We start from the raw sequence: 14,169 nt of genomic DNA on the forward strand, positions 1-14,169 counted from the left end.
TGGCAAACGACACATGTGTTTCAGAAGACCAATTATGTTTATGTGCATTTCTGAGTGCGTAGTCTCACTTTGTGTGTGTGTGTGTGTGTGTGTGTGGCAGTCTCACACACAGTGACTCGATTATGGCTCATTGCACCCTGGACCTCCCAGGGCTCAAACAATCCTCCCAACTCAGCCTAAGTAGCTAGGACTACAGGCACCCGCCGCCACACCCGGCTAATATTTTGTAATTTTTGTAGAGACGCAAAAATCAAAATCAAAGGCTCTAAGTTCAAATACTGATAATTTCTGAAGCCAAATGATGTGTCATGGGAGTTTATTCATATTTCATACATGTTTGAGAATTTGGTTTTCTTTGTAACAAGATCATTTTATTGTTCCTTGATAATTTCTCACTTTGTTGCCCAGGCTGGTCTCAAACTCCTAGGCTCAAGTGATCCTCCTACGGTGGCCTCCCAAAGTGCTAGGATTACAGACATGTACCACCACACCCGACCAATTATCTCACTTTTAATTCTATCAGTGCCGCATTCAAGGTTATGCTTATTTTATAGATGAGGAAGGTGAAGCTGAAAGGCAGAACTTGTCCAGGGTCTTAGAGCCAAGAAAGAATTAAACATGATTTACATTAAGCCTGTGCCTAAGCATGGTCTGTCTCCCTGGTGGATGGCCAGTGTGTGTGAGAAGTGGCCAGAATATGCTAGTTGAATGGCTGTAGGAATGAATGAACAAAATCTTGTTCCAAGCTTTTGGACTCCCACTCCTAAGTCTTCAGTTACTTCTGTGGCTACCTTACCAAGGTCAGCAGCTGCTCTTCATTTCCACCCTGAATGAAAAAAAATAAAGACTCCAAGTTCATGGTGCTTAGAACAAGATCATTTTATTGTTCCTTGATAATTTCCCAAATATATTTGCTAAGATAGTATCATTAATAGCTTTTAAAGAAAGCCTTACACAAACACATATTTAAAAGTCAAGCACAGGCTGGCCAACATAGTGAGACCCTGTCTCTACCAAAAAATTTAAAAATTAGCCCAGGTGTGGTGGCATGCCCTTGTAGTCCCAACTACTTGGGAGGCTGAGACAGGAGGATGGCTTTAGCCCAGGAGTTCCAGGCTACAGGGAGTTAAGAAGGTGCCACCGGGCCGGGCACGATGGCTCACGCCTGTAATCCTAGCACTTTGGGAGGCCGAGGCGGGTGGATCACCTGAGGTCAGGAGTTTGAGACCAGCCTGGCCAACATGGTGAAACCCCATCTCTACTAAAAATACAAAAAATTATCTGGGCTTGGTGGTGGACACCTGTAATCCTATCTACTCGGGAACCTGAGGCAGAAGAATCACTTGGACCCAGGAGGTGGAAGTTGCAGTGAACTGAGATCATGCCACTGCTTTCCAGCCTGGGCAACAAGAGCAAAACTCCATCTCAAAAAAAAAAAAAGTGCCACTGCACTCTAGGCTGTGCACACCCATAATCCTAGCACTTTAAGAGGTGGAGACAGGAGGATTGCTTTAGCCCAGGAGTTCTAGACCAGCCTGGGCAGCATAGGGAGACCTCATCTCTACTAAAAATGTAAAAATCAGATGGGCATGGTGGAGTAAGTCTGTAGTCCCAGCTACCCTGGAGGCTCAAGTGGGAGGATTGCTTGAGCTCAGGAGTTCTAGATCAGCCTGGGCAACATAGGGAGACCTCATCTCTAGAAAAATGTAAAAATATGATGGGTGTGGTTGGGTGAGTCTGTAGTCCCAGCTGGAGGTTCAGGTGGAAGGACTGCTTGAGCCCAGGAGTTGGAGGCTGCAGTAGGCTATGATCACGCCACGGCCCTGCAGCCTGGGCTACAGAGTGAGACTCTGTCTCCAAAAAAAAAAAAAAAAAAAAAAAGTCAAGCACATAAGAATGGCAAAATATTGATAATTTTTGAAGCCAAATGGTGTGTCATGGGGGTTTATTTTCTTCATATTTCATGCATGTTTGAGAATTTGGTTTTCATTTTGGAGATGGGGTCTCACTATGTTGCCCAGGCTGGACTCAAACTCCTGGGCCCAAGGAATCCTCCTGTCTCAGCCCCTCCAAGTACCTGGGATTGTAGGCACTCACCAGCATACCAGCTCATGTTTCAGAATTTCTGTCACAAAAAGGAACACAATATTTTAAGTTGAATACTGTGGGAAAGCTATCATCATTCAATAACCTACCTTTCTGATAGCTCTTTCTCAGATAATACAAGCTATAAACCAAAATAGTCAGTCTTCACCTGATTTACAGTGCCCTTTGAAACTCCCTAAGCTTTCTAGCCCAGTAAATGCTGAGCTACCAGTTCTACTTCCAAGCTAGAGAACCTGTTTGCTAAAGTTAGAAGTCTAGTGACTTCCCTTGTCAGACTGCCCCAGAATGCTCTCCCTACCCCCAACAACTGTGTAAGACCCATAATTAGCCATCTCCAAACTGCCAAAGTACTCAGTCCCTTCGGCTCCTGCAGAGGCTTATTTTTTTCTTATTAAGATCTTTTGGAACTTCTTAACATTCTTTTCTGAACATTAACAATGTGGTATTTGGAAGCGATACTGTACAGCAGTGTCTGACTGCAGAGAGGACTGGATATGGAACCAGGGGACCAGGGCTTTATATCTTTTCACTCGTTACCTAACCTTTCTGACCTTTATTTTCCTCAGGTCTAAAATGGAGTCAGGGGCGGGTACAGTGGCTCATGCCTGTAATCCCAGCACTTTGGGAGGCGGAGGCGGGCGGATCACCTGAGGTCAGGAGTTAGAAACCAGCCTCGCCAACATGGCAAAACCCCGTCTCTACTAAAAATACAAAAACTAGCTGGGCATGATGGCATGTGCCTGTAATCCCAACTACTCAGGAGACTGAGGCAGGAGAATTGCTTGAACCTGGGCTGCAGAGGTTACAGTGAGCCATGAGCCAAGAGCACGCTACTGCACTCCAGCCTAGGTGACAGAGCTAGACTCTCATTAAAAAAAAAAAAAAAAAAAACAATAAAATGGGGTCAGGCAGGGCATGGTAGCTCACACCTATAATTTCAACATTTTGGGAGCCCAAGTCAGGAGCATCACTTAAAGCCAGGAGTTTGAAACCAGCCTGGGCAATGTGATGAGATGCCATCTCTACAAAAAAAAAAAAAAAAAAAAAAGTTTTTTAAATTAGTCAGGCATGGTGGCACACACCTGTGGTCTTAGCTACTCGGGAGGGTAAGATGGGAGGATCACTTGAGCCTAGGAGTTTGAGGCTGCAGTGAGCTCTGATAGTACCACTGCACTCCAGCCTGGGAGACAGAGTGAGAAACCCTATCTCTAAAAACATAAAAATAAATTTAAAAACAAAATAGGGATCAGAATCCCCACTCTTCCTTCTTCACAGGATTATTGTGAGTCTCACAACTTGTGAATACATTGTGAAGGCAATATACAAATTAAAGGATGGGGATTTTTTCCCACTCATTCAATAAATATTTAGTGGATGCCTTCTGGATATATGATCGGCCAGGAAATGAGCCTGCAAAGACGAGGAAGATGTCTTCTTTTTTATTTGTTTGTTTGTTTGTTTGTTTTTGAAATAGGGTCTAGCTCTCGCCCAGGCTGGAGTGCAGTGGTGCAGTCTTGGCTCACTACAACCTCCCAGGCTCAAACCCATCCTCCCATCTCAGCCTCCCAAGTAGCTGGGACTATAAGCACGCACCACCATGCCCAGCTAATTTTTGTATTTTTTTTGGTAGAGGGAGTGTTTTGCTGTGTTGCCCAGCCAGGCTGGTCTCGAATTCCTGAGCTCAAGCAATCTGCCAGCCTCATCTTCTTACAGTGCTGGGATTACAGGTGAGAGCCACTGCACCCAGCCTAAAGATGTCTTAACAATGACTTATCAAAGGAAAAAATATTAGGGCCACTTCAAGCTGGGAACTGCTCAGGGCAAGTCTGCCTCCCATTCTATTCAAAGTCACCCCTCTGCTCACAGAGACAGATGCATATTCTGATTGCCTCATTTGGAGAGACTTATCAGAAACTCAAAAGAATGCAACCATTTGGCTAGGCGCTGTGGCTCAGGCCTGTAATCCCAGCACTTTGGGAGGCTGAGAGGGGTGGATCACCTGAGGTCAGGAGTTTGAGACCAGCCTGGCCACCATGGTGAAACCCCGCCTCTACTAAAAATACTAGAAATTAGCCAGGCATGGTGGTGGGTCCCTGTAATCCCAGCTACTTGGGAGGCTGAGGCAGGAGAATATCTTGAATCTGGTAGATGTTGCAGTGAGCTGAGATCGCACCATCGCACTCAAGTCTAAGCAACAAGAGCGAAACTCCATCTCAAAAAAAAAAATCGTGAATAACTTGGCCAGGCATGATGGCTCACCCCTATAATCCCAGCACTTTGGGAAGCTGTGGTGGGAGGATTGGTTGAGCCCAGGAGTTCGAGACCCAGCCTGGACAACAAAGTGAAAACCCATTTCTACCAAAAGAATTAATAAAGTTAGCTGGACATAGTGGTGAAGTCCCAGCTACTTGGGAGGCTGAAGCAGGAAGATCACTTGAGCCCAGGAGGTCAAGGTTGTAGTGAGCTGTGATTACGCCACTGCACAGCCTGGGTGACAGAGTGAGAACTTGTCTTAAAAAAAAAAAAAAAAAAAGGAAAAAAGAAAAAAATACCAATGGATAACTTGTTTTAAGGAGGGATGAGAAGATGTGGAAGAAGATAAGGCCTATAGTGGCAGACCATCCACATCAATGTTCATGGAAAAAAATCATCTTGTTTGTGCCCTAATTGAAGAAAACCAACAATTAACAGCAGCTAACACCATATTAACAATAGCAAACACCACAGACATCTCAATTGGTTCAGCTTACATAGCTCTGACTGAAAAATTAAAGTTGAGCAAACATTTCACTCAGTAGGTGTCAAAACTGCTGTGCCCAGATCAGCTACAGAGAAGAGCAGAGCTTTCAGTGGAAGTTTTAAACAAGTGAGATGGAGACCCTGAAGTATTTTTTTCAAAGAATTGTAACAGGACATGAAGCGTGGCTTTACCAGTACGATCCTGAAGACAAAGCACAATCAAAGCAGTGGCTACTGAGAGGTGGAAGTGGTCCACTCGCAGCACAAACAGACCAGTCAAGAGCAAGGGTCACACAACAGTTTTCTGAAATGCTTAAGACATTTTGCTTATTGATGTTCTGGGGGACCAAAGAATGATAACATCTGCTTGCTGTGAGAGTGGTTTGAGAAAATTAGCCAAAGCTTTAGCAGAAAAATGCCTGGGAAAGCTTCACCAGAGTCCTTCTTCACCACAACAGTGTTCCTGCTCATTCCTCTCATCAAACCAGGGCAATTTCCCAAGTGTTTCAAGGGGAAATCACTAGTATTTACATTACAGTTCTGATTTAATGCCTTCTGACTTCGTTTTGCTTCCTAATCTTAAAATATATTTAAAGGGCATGCATTTTTCTTTAGTTATTACTATTAATACTGTATGGTTGAATTCCCAGAACTCTCAATTCTTTTTATTTTTATTTTTATTTTTTTATTTTTTTATTTTTTTGAGTCAGAGTAGTTTCGCTCTTGTTGCCCAGGCTGTAGTGCAAAGGCATGATCTCAGCTCACCACAACCTTCACCTCCCGGGTTCACGCAATTCTCCTGCCTCAGCTTCCCGACTGGCTGGGATTTACAGGCATGTGCCACCACACGCAGCTAATTTTGTATTTTTAGTAGAGATGGGGTTTCTCCACGTTGGTCAGGCTGGTCTCAAACTCCCAACCTCAAGTGATCCACCCACCTCAGCCTCCCAAAGTGCTGGGATTATAGGTGTGAGTCACCACGCCTGGCCAGGACTCTCAGTTCTTTAGGGATGAACTGATGACTGGTATCATTGCTTACAAAGGTGTCTTGAACTTGATGGAGCTTATATTGAGAAATAAAGTTTATATTTTTAGTTTTTATGTTTTAAGTCCATTTTGTCATGAACTTTTTTTTTTTTTTTTAGACTCGTCAAATGAAACAGTGGGAGTGGAAAAGAAGCAAAGAAATCTGTAACTGGTTGTGATTCCATGAACTTTTTGAAATCCCCTTGTATTGGCTTCCTTCCCTTCTCTGTCTTACTTCTCTACTCCCTACAAGTGTTTTCTGGGATCACCTCCAGATAAACTACTTGCAATCTAATCCTGTCTCCAGATCTGCTACTGTGGGAACCCAAACTAAGACACCTACAAAAAATATCCTTCCAATTACTTAAAAATGTGTTCACTTGCACCCATAAAAGTGTTTACTAATACCATAGACCCTTGGCTGTCCAATATGGCAGCACTATCCACGTGAGCATTTTGAGGGCTTGAAATGTGGCTGGTCCCAATTGAGATGTTCTGGAAGTATAAAACACACTGACTTCAAAGACAGTATCAAGAAAAACATGTTTAACATCTCATGAATGATTTTTTACATGGATTATATGTTAAAATGATAATATTTTGGATACATTAGTTAAAAACAGCCCCCCAACATTTCCAGGTAGAGAACCTATCAAAGGAGACAGAAGTGAGAAAAAAAATAGAGTCACAGAAGTGAAGAAAATGTTTCAAGAAAGGATAGCTGAAGCACATGCTCCTAAGAGGCTGGGAAATTGAGGACAGAAGAGCAGCCACTGTATTTAACAAGGTGGGGACCTTTGGTGAATTGATCAAATCAGTATTTTAAAGAGAAGGAGACAGACCCTAATTAAAATATGTTGAGGAGAGAATGGAATGTGAAGATGAAGAGAGTGATTATACACAACTTCTCTGAGAATTGTTGCTGTGAGGAGAGAGAGAAAATACATAATTGCAGGAGAGAAATCCTTGGGAAAGCAGTCCTCCACACTGTGGGCTATTCCATAGCCAATTTTAACAACATGGGTGATAGGGTTTGGCTCTGTGTCTCCACCCAAATCTCATCTCGAATTGTAATCGCCACAATCACCACGTGTTGAGGGAGAAACCCGAAGGGAGGTGATTGGATCATGGAGGTGGTTGTTATCGTGATAGTGAGTATTTTATAAGGGGCTCTTCCCCCTTCACTCCTTGCTCTCCTCTCTGCTGCCACCATGTGAAGAAGGTCCTTGTTTCCCCACCTTCTGCCATGAGTGTAAGTTTCCTGAGGCCTCCCCAGCCGTGTGGAACAGTGAGTCAATTAAAGCACTTTCCTTTATAAATTACCCAGGCTTGGGTATTTCTTTACAGCAGTGTGAGAATGAACTAATATGATGGGTGTAGTAGATGTTGTCAGTGCCTGACCAGAACCCCCAGGCCCTTACAATTTCACACTAGCCTGACTTCCATGAATTAATATGATGGGTGTAGTAGATGCTGTAAGTGCCTGACCAGAACCCCCAGGCCCTTACAATTTCGCACTAGCCTGACTTCATTCAATTAATATGATGGGTGTAGTAGATGTTGTCAGTGCCTGACCAGAACCCCCAGGCCCTTACAATTTCCGCACTAGCCTGACTTCCTGCATCTCTGCCCCAAGGCCTTCTGCTCCACCAGAGTTGGTTTAGCCCAAGTACAAGGCAGGCTAGGGAGTTAATGTCTCCCTCTGGCCTCCTTCTCCAGCAACAATCAACTAATAGATGGACAAGAGCAGGTGTATAAACACCCCCACTCACTCACTCCTCAGGGAACTGAGGTTTGTGTTTATACTGTCTCCTAAATTTCCTCAGCAGGATTACTCTCCAGTAGCCCAGACCACGACATCTCTGATGATACACCCTTTACTGGCTTCATTCCCTCCCCTGTCTCACTTCCCCACTCCATGATGGGTGTTTCCTGGGATCACCTACCAATAATCTCTTGACATTCGAACTTTTGTCTTAGGGTCTTGTCAGACTAAGACAATAGAAAACATTCATATAATGGGCCGGGCACGGTGGCTCATACCAGTAATCCCAGCACTTTGGGAGGCCGAGGTGGGTGGATCACGAGGTCAGGAGATCGGAGGTTGAGACCATCCTGGCTAACATGGTGAAACCCTGTCTCTACTAAAAATACAAAAAATTAGCCGGGCATTGTGGCTTGCCTCTGTAGTCCCAGCTACTCGGGAGGCTGAGGCAGGATAATGGCATGAACCCAAGAGGCGGAGCTTGCAGTGAGCCGAGATCATGCCACTGCACTCTAGCCTGAGCAACAGAGTGAGACTCTGTCTCAAAACAAAAAGAAAATATTCATATAATGATATAAAACCATTATACCTATTATGTAAAAGAATGCATGAAACTAAGAAAGACTGGAAGAAAATATTCCAAAATGATAACAGTGATTAGTTCTGTATTGTGGGTAATTATGGGTAATTAAAAATCAAAGCAAACCTTTCTCTTTCTGTTTTCCAAGTTTTCTAAAATGAGTTCATTAATTTTTTATTTTTTATTTTTTTGAAATAGGGTCTTGCTCTGTCACCCAGGCTGGAGTGCAGTGGTTTGATGATGGTTCACTGCAGCCTCAACCTCTTGAGCTCAGGTGATCCTCCCACCTCAGTCTCTGGAGTAGCTGGAACTGCAGGTGTGCGCCACTGCACGCAGCTAATTTTTTGTAGAAATGGGATTTTGCCACATTGTCCAAGCTGGTCTCAAACTCCTGGACTCAAGGGATCCTCTGTCCTCAGCCTCCCAAAGTACTGTGATGATAAATGTTAGCCACCGCAACTGAGTTCATTAATTTTTCTGTTTTTTGATTTTTAGTTTTTTGTTTTGTTTTTTTAGACACAGGGTCTCTCTGTCACTCAGGCTGGAGTGCAGTGGAGCAATCATAGTTCACTCAAGCCTCAAGGGCTCAGGTGATCCTCCCACCTCAGATTCCCAAATATCTGGGACTATAGGCACATGCCACCACAGGGGATAATTTTTTAAACTTTTTTTGTAGTGACAGGATCTCATCATGTTGTAAGGCTGGTCTTGAAATTCTGGCATCAAGCAGTCCTCCCACCTCAGCCTCCCAGAGTGCTGTGATTACAGGTGTAAGTCACTGAGCCTGGCCTAAAGTGAGGTTTTTTTGTTTGTTTGTTTTTAATTAAACATTTGTTTGTTTTAATAAAGAAGTACATGGGCAGGGCGCGGTGGCTCTCACCTGTAATTACAGCACTTTGGGAGGCCGAGGCTGGCGGATCACGAGGTCAGGAGATCAAGACCATCCTGACTAACACAGTGAAACCCCGTCTCTACTAAAAATACAAAAAGTTAGCCAGGCATGGTGGCGGGCGCCTGTAGTCCCAGCTGCTCTGGAGGCTAAGGCAGGAGAATGCTGTGAACCTGGGAGGCAGAGCTTGCATTGAGCCAAGATCGCGTCACTGCACTCCAGCCTGGGTGACAGAGCAAGACTCCATCTCAAAAAAAAATAAATAAATAAAAATAAAATAAAAAAGAAGTACTATAATTACAATATACAGCTTAACAGGTTTTGTGAATTCCATAAGTCTATCTTCAAAAAAAACCTTTTCCTAAATAAAACCATCACTGATGTTAACTTTCTCAGCAATACACAGCAAATGAAAAATCAACATTTGGCTGGGTGCAGTGGCTCATGCCCGTAATCACAGCACTTTAGGAGGCTGAGGTGGGCGGATCACCTGAGGTCGGAAGTTCAAGACCAACCTGACCAACATGGAGAAACCCCGTCTTTACTAAAAATATAAAATTAGTCAAGCATAGTGGCACATGCCTGTAATCCCAGCTATTTGGGAGGCTGAGGCAAGAGACTCGCTTGAACCTGGGAGGCAGAGGTTGCAGTGAGCCAAGATGGCGCCATTGCACTCCAATCTGGGTACCAAGAACAAAACTCCACCTCAAAAAAAAGAAAAGAAAAGAAATATCAACATGCATATGAAAAACGTAACAGGCCAGGCACAGTAGCTCATGCCTATAATCCCAACACTTTGGGAGGCGGAGGCAAGAGGATCACTGGAGCCCAGGAGTTCAAGACCATCCTGGGCAATATAGCAAAACCATGTCTCTATAAAAAAAGTACAAAAAATCAGCCAGGTATGGTGGTATGCACCCATAGATAGTCCCAGCTACTGAGGAGGCTGAGATGGGAGAATCACTTGAGCCCAGGTGGTCGAGGCTACAGTGAGCCATGACTATACCACTGCACTCCAGCCTGGGTGACAGAATGAGACTTTGTCTCAAAAAAAAAAAAAAAAAAAAGAAGAAACAACAAAAAATTCAGGATCCCAAGAATTTAGCATCAGTTTAGAATTATGCTTCAGATCAAATATTATATCATAGAAAGCAAATGTATAAATGTATGGCAAAATATGATTTTTTTTCTTTCAGTAGCTATACTTCACTGAATGAGTAACTGTACTTTTATACTATTTCACTAAATCCTTGCAATACTACTCGGAGGAATGTATTATTGTCCTTTTACAGATAATAAAGCTTAGAGAAAGGTGAAGTACATTCTCCAAAATGGAAAAAAATAAGATTTGCCAATGCCCATGAACATTGTACCACTTTGGTCTGCCTCTCTCTCCGCTTCAGATGTCATGTTAGAGTCACCAGCAGATCAAGGAACAGTCACTGAGTCAACATTTCTGATGTGGTTGATGTAATCTAGCACCACGAGGCTGGACATGTAAGAAGCCAGATTGCAGGAGCAAACAGGTGCCTCAGGGCAACTTGAAATGGGGTCACCACAGCTCTGTTGGGTAGAATGATAGGCAGGAAGGCCATGGCCCTTCAAAACCTACAATATAGACATTATAATCAAAACAGCAGAAAAATCAACTTGTTTAGCAGAGACATCCATGTTTTAAAACTGCCAAGACTATGATAATTGTAATTTTAAAGTATATCTGACCTTGGCCAGGCGCGCTGGCTCACACCTGTAATCCCAGCACTTTGGGAGGCCGAGGCAGGTGGATCACCTGAAGTCAGGAGTTCGAGACCAGCTTGGCCAACATGATGAAACCCCATCTTTACTAAAAATACAAAAATTAGCCTGGCATGGTGGCATATGCCTGTAGCTACTCGGGAGGCTGAAGCAGGAGAATTGCTTGAACCTGGGAGGCAGAAGTTGCAGTGAGCCGAGATTGCACCATTGCACTCCAGCCTGAGCAGCAAGAGCTAAACTCCATCTCAACAAAATAAAAATAAATATATTTGACCTTAAAAGACTAAAAATGGCACAGTTACATATACAACTATTGTAGAGAAAAATTAAATTGATTATTCAATGATGCATTATATGAGAACAACAGCTTTTATGTACCCATCAGCAGTATTTGCTGAATGTGTCCAGGAAGCTATCACTCACAATTTTATTTACAAATAAAATGTAAACTAATCTTCAAGAGATAAGGGAGAATCTTGCACCTGTTAGTTCAATCTGCTGCTTGAAAAAAAAAAAAAATGCTGGCTGAGCACGGTGGCTCATGCCTGTAATCCTAGCATTTTGGGAGGCCAAGGCAGGTGGATCACCTGAGGTCAGGAGTTAAAGACTAGCTCAACTAACATGGTGAAACCCCATATCTACTAAAAATACAAAAATTAGCCAGGCGTGGTGGCAAGTGCCTGTAATCCCAGCTACTCGGGAGGCTGAGGCAGGAGAATGTCTTGAACCCGGGAGGTGGAAGTTGCAGTGAGCTGAGATCACGCCACTGCACTCCAGCCTGGGTGACAGAGCGAGACTCTGTCTAAAACAAACAAACAAACAAACAAAAATGCTGGCCGGGCACAGTGGCTCATGCCTGTGATCCCAGTACTATGGGAGGCGAAGGGGGAGGATCACTTGTACCCAGAAGGTCAACGCTGCAGTGAGCTATGTTCATGACACTTCACTCCAGCCTGGGCAGCCGAGCAAGACACTGTCTCAAAAAAATAGTAAAAGCAAAAAGCAAATAAATTGGTATCAGCACAGACAGAAAGATTTCTGACATTTTCCCTATGTTTGAAGTCACCCAAATATAGTCAAGACTAAATTAAAGAAAATAAATGAAGAAGTGTTATTTCTGGATTGGATGTGCAAAATGCGACATACACATACACTGGGACATTATTTAGACTTTAAAAAGAAGGGATTCTCACACAGACTTTATCATCCATGCTGTAGGGAACAAAAAAAGAAGCCAGTCGCAAAAGGACAACTACTGTATGATTTGACTTATATGAGGTATCTAGAGGAGTCAAATTCCTAGGGACAGAAAGTGAAACAGTGGTTGCAAGGGCCTGGGTCTGAGGCAATGGGGAGTTATTGTTAAATGAGTACAGAGCTTCGGTTTGGGAAGATGAAAACATTTTGCAGGCGGATGGTTGGTGATGATTGCAGAACAATGTGAATGTACTTAATGCCACTGAACTATATGCCTAAAACCTGTTAAAATGATAAATTTAATGCAATGTATATTTTACCACACGTAATATTACAAAGTATTATTTCTGGGCCGGGCACGGTGGCTCATGCCTGTAATCCCAGCACTTTGGGAGGCCAAGGTGGGCAGATCACCTGAGGTCAGGAGTTCAAGACCAGCTTGGCCAACATGGTGAAACCCCATCTCTACAAAAATACAAACATTAGCTGGGCATGATGGCAGGTGACTGTAATCCCAGCTACTTAGGAGGCTGAGGCAGAAGAATTGCTTGAACTCGGGAGGTAGAGGTTGCAGTGAACTGAAATTGCACCATTGCACTCCAGCCTGGGTGATAGAGTAAGACTCTGTCTCAAAAAAAAAAAAAAGTATTATTTCTGAAAGCAACTAGATGTCTCCATCTGTTTCTTTCTTTTTATTTCCTAATAGAGACCAAGTCTCACTGTCAGGCTGGTCTTGAACTCCTGAGCTCAAGTGATCCTCCTGCCTCAGCCTCCCAAAGTGCTAAAATTACAGGTGTAAGTCACCACACCTGGCCTCCATCTCCTTTTGAGGCTGTTTTTGTTTTTGTTGTTGTTGTTGTTGTTTGTTTTTTCTGAGACAGAGTCTCACCCTATCACCCAGGCTGGAGTGCAATGGCGTGATCTTGGCTGACAGCAACCGCTGCCTCCCAGGTTCAAGCGATTCTCCTGCCTCAGCCTCCCAAGCAGCTGGGATTACAGTCATGCACCACCATGCCCAGCTTTTTTTTTTTTTTCTTTTTCTTTTTTTCTGAGACAGAGTCTCACCCTCTCACCAGGCTGGAGTGCACTGGCACCATCTCGGCTCACTGCAACCTCTGACTCCCAGGTTCAAGCCATTCTCCTGCCTCAGCCTCCCAAGTAGCTGGGACTATAGGCATGTGCCACCACGCCCAGCTAATTTTTGTATTTTTAGTAGAGATGGGGTTTCATCTTGTTGGCCAGGATGGTCTCGATTTCTTGACCTCATGATCTGCCTACCTCAGCCTCCCAAAGTACTGGGATAACAGGCATTAGCCACTGCACCCGGCCTCTTAGGCTGTTTTAGGCACTCTTGGCGTGTAATTCTTAGTGGAGCAGTGGGCAATAATGTGCCCAATCAGTCCCCAGTGTGCTCTAAAGGGTGAGGTCTAAGCTCTCCCTGCCAGCTTGGGTTGGCAGTTCTTTAGCTACTAAAGGGAAGGTGGTGCCAGTGAGCTGGTCTAGGGATATGAACAGACATTTCTCAAAAGAAGACATTCATACAGCCAACAGACACATGAAAAAATGCTCATCATCACTGGCCATCAGAGAAATGCAAATCAAAACCACAATGAGATACCATCTCACACCAGTTAGAATGGCAATCATTAAAAAATCAGGAAACAATAGGTGTTGGAGAGGATGTGGAGAAATAGGAACACTTTTACACTGTTGGTGGGATTGTAAACTAGTTCAACCATTATGGAAAACAATATGGCGATTCCTCAAGGACCTAGAACTAGATGTACCATATGACCCAGCCATCCCACTACTGGGTATATACCCAAAGGATTATAAATTATGCTACTACAAAGACACATGCACACGTATGTTTATTGCGGCACTATTCACAATAGCAAAGACTTGGAATCAACCCAAATGTCCATCAGTGACAGACTGGATTAAGAAAATGTGGCACATATACACCATGGAATACTATGCAGCCATAAAAAAGGATGAGTTTGCGTCCTTTGTAGAGACATGGATGCAGCTGGAAACCATCATTCTTAGCAAATTATCACAAGAAGAGAAAACCAAACACCGCAGTTCCCACCTATGAGTGAGAACATGCGG

This window comes from Piliocolobus tephrosceles, chromosome X (genome assembly GCF_002776525.5).
Source record: "Piliocolobus tephrosceles isolate RC106 chromosome X, ASM277652v3, whole genome shotgun sequence".
NCBI lineage: Eukaryota > Metazoa > Chordata > Mammalia > Primates > Cercopithecidae > Piliocolobus > Piliocolobus tephrosceles.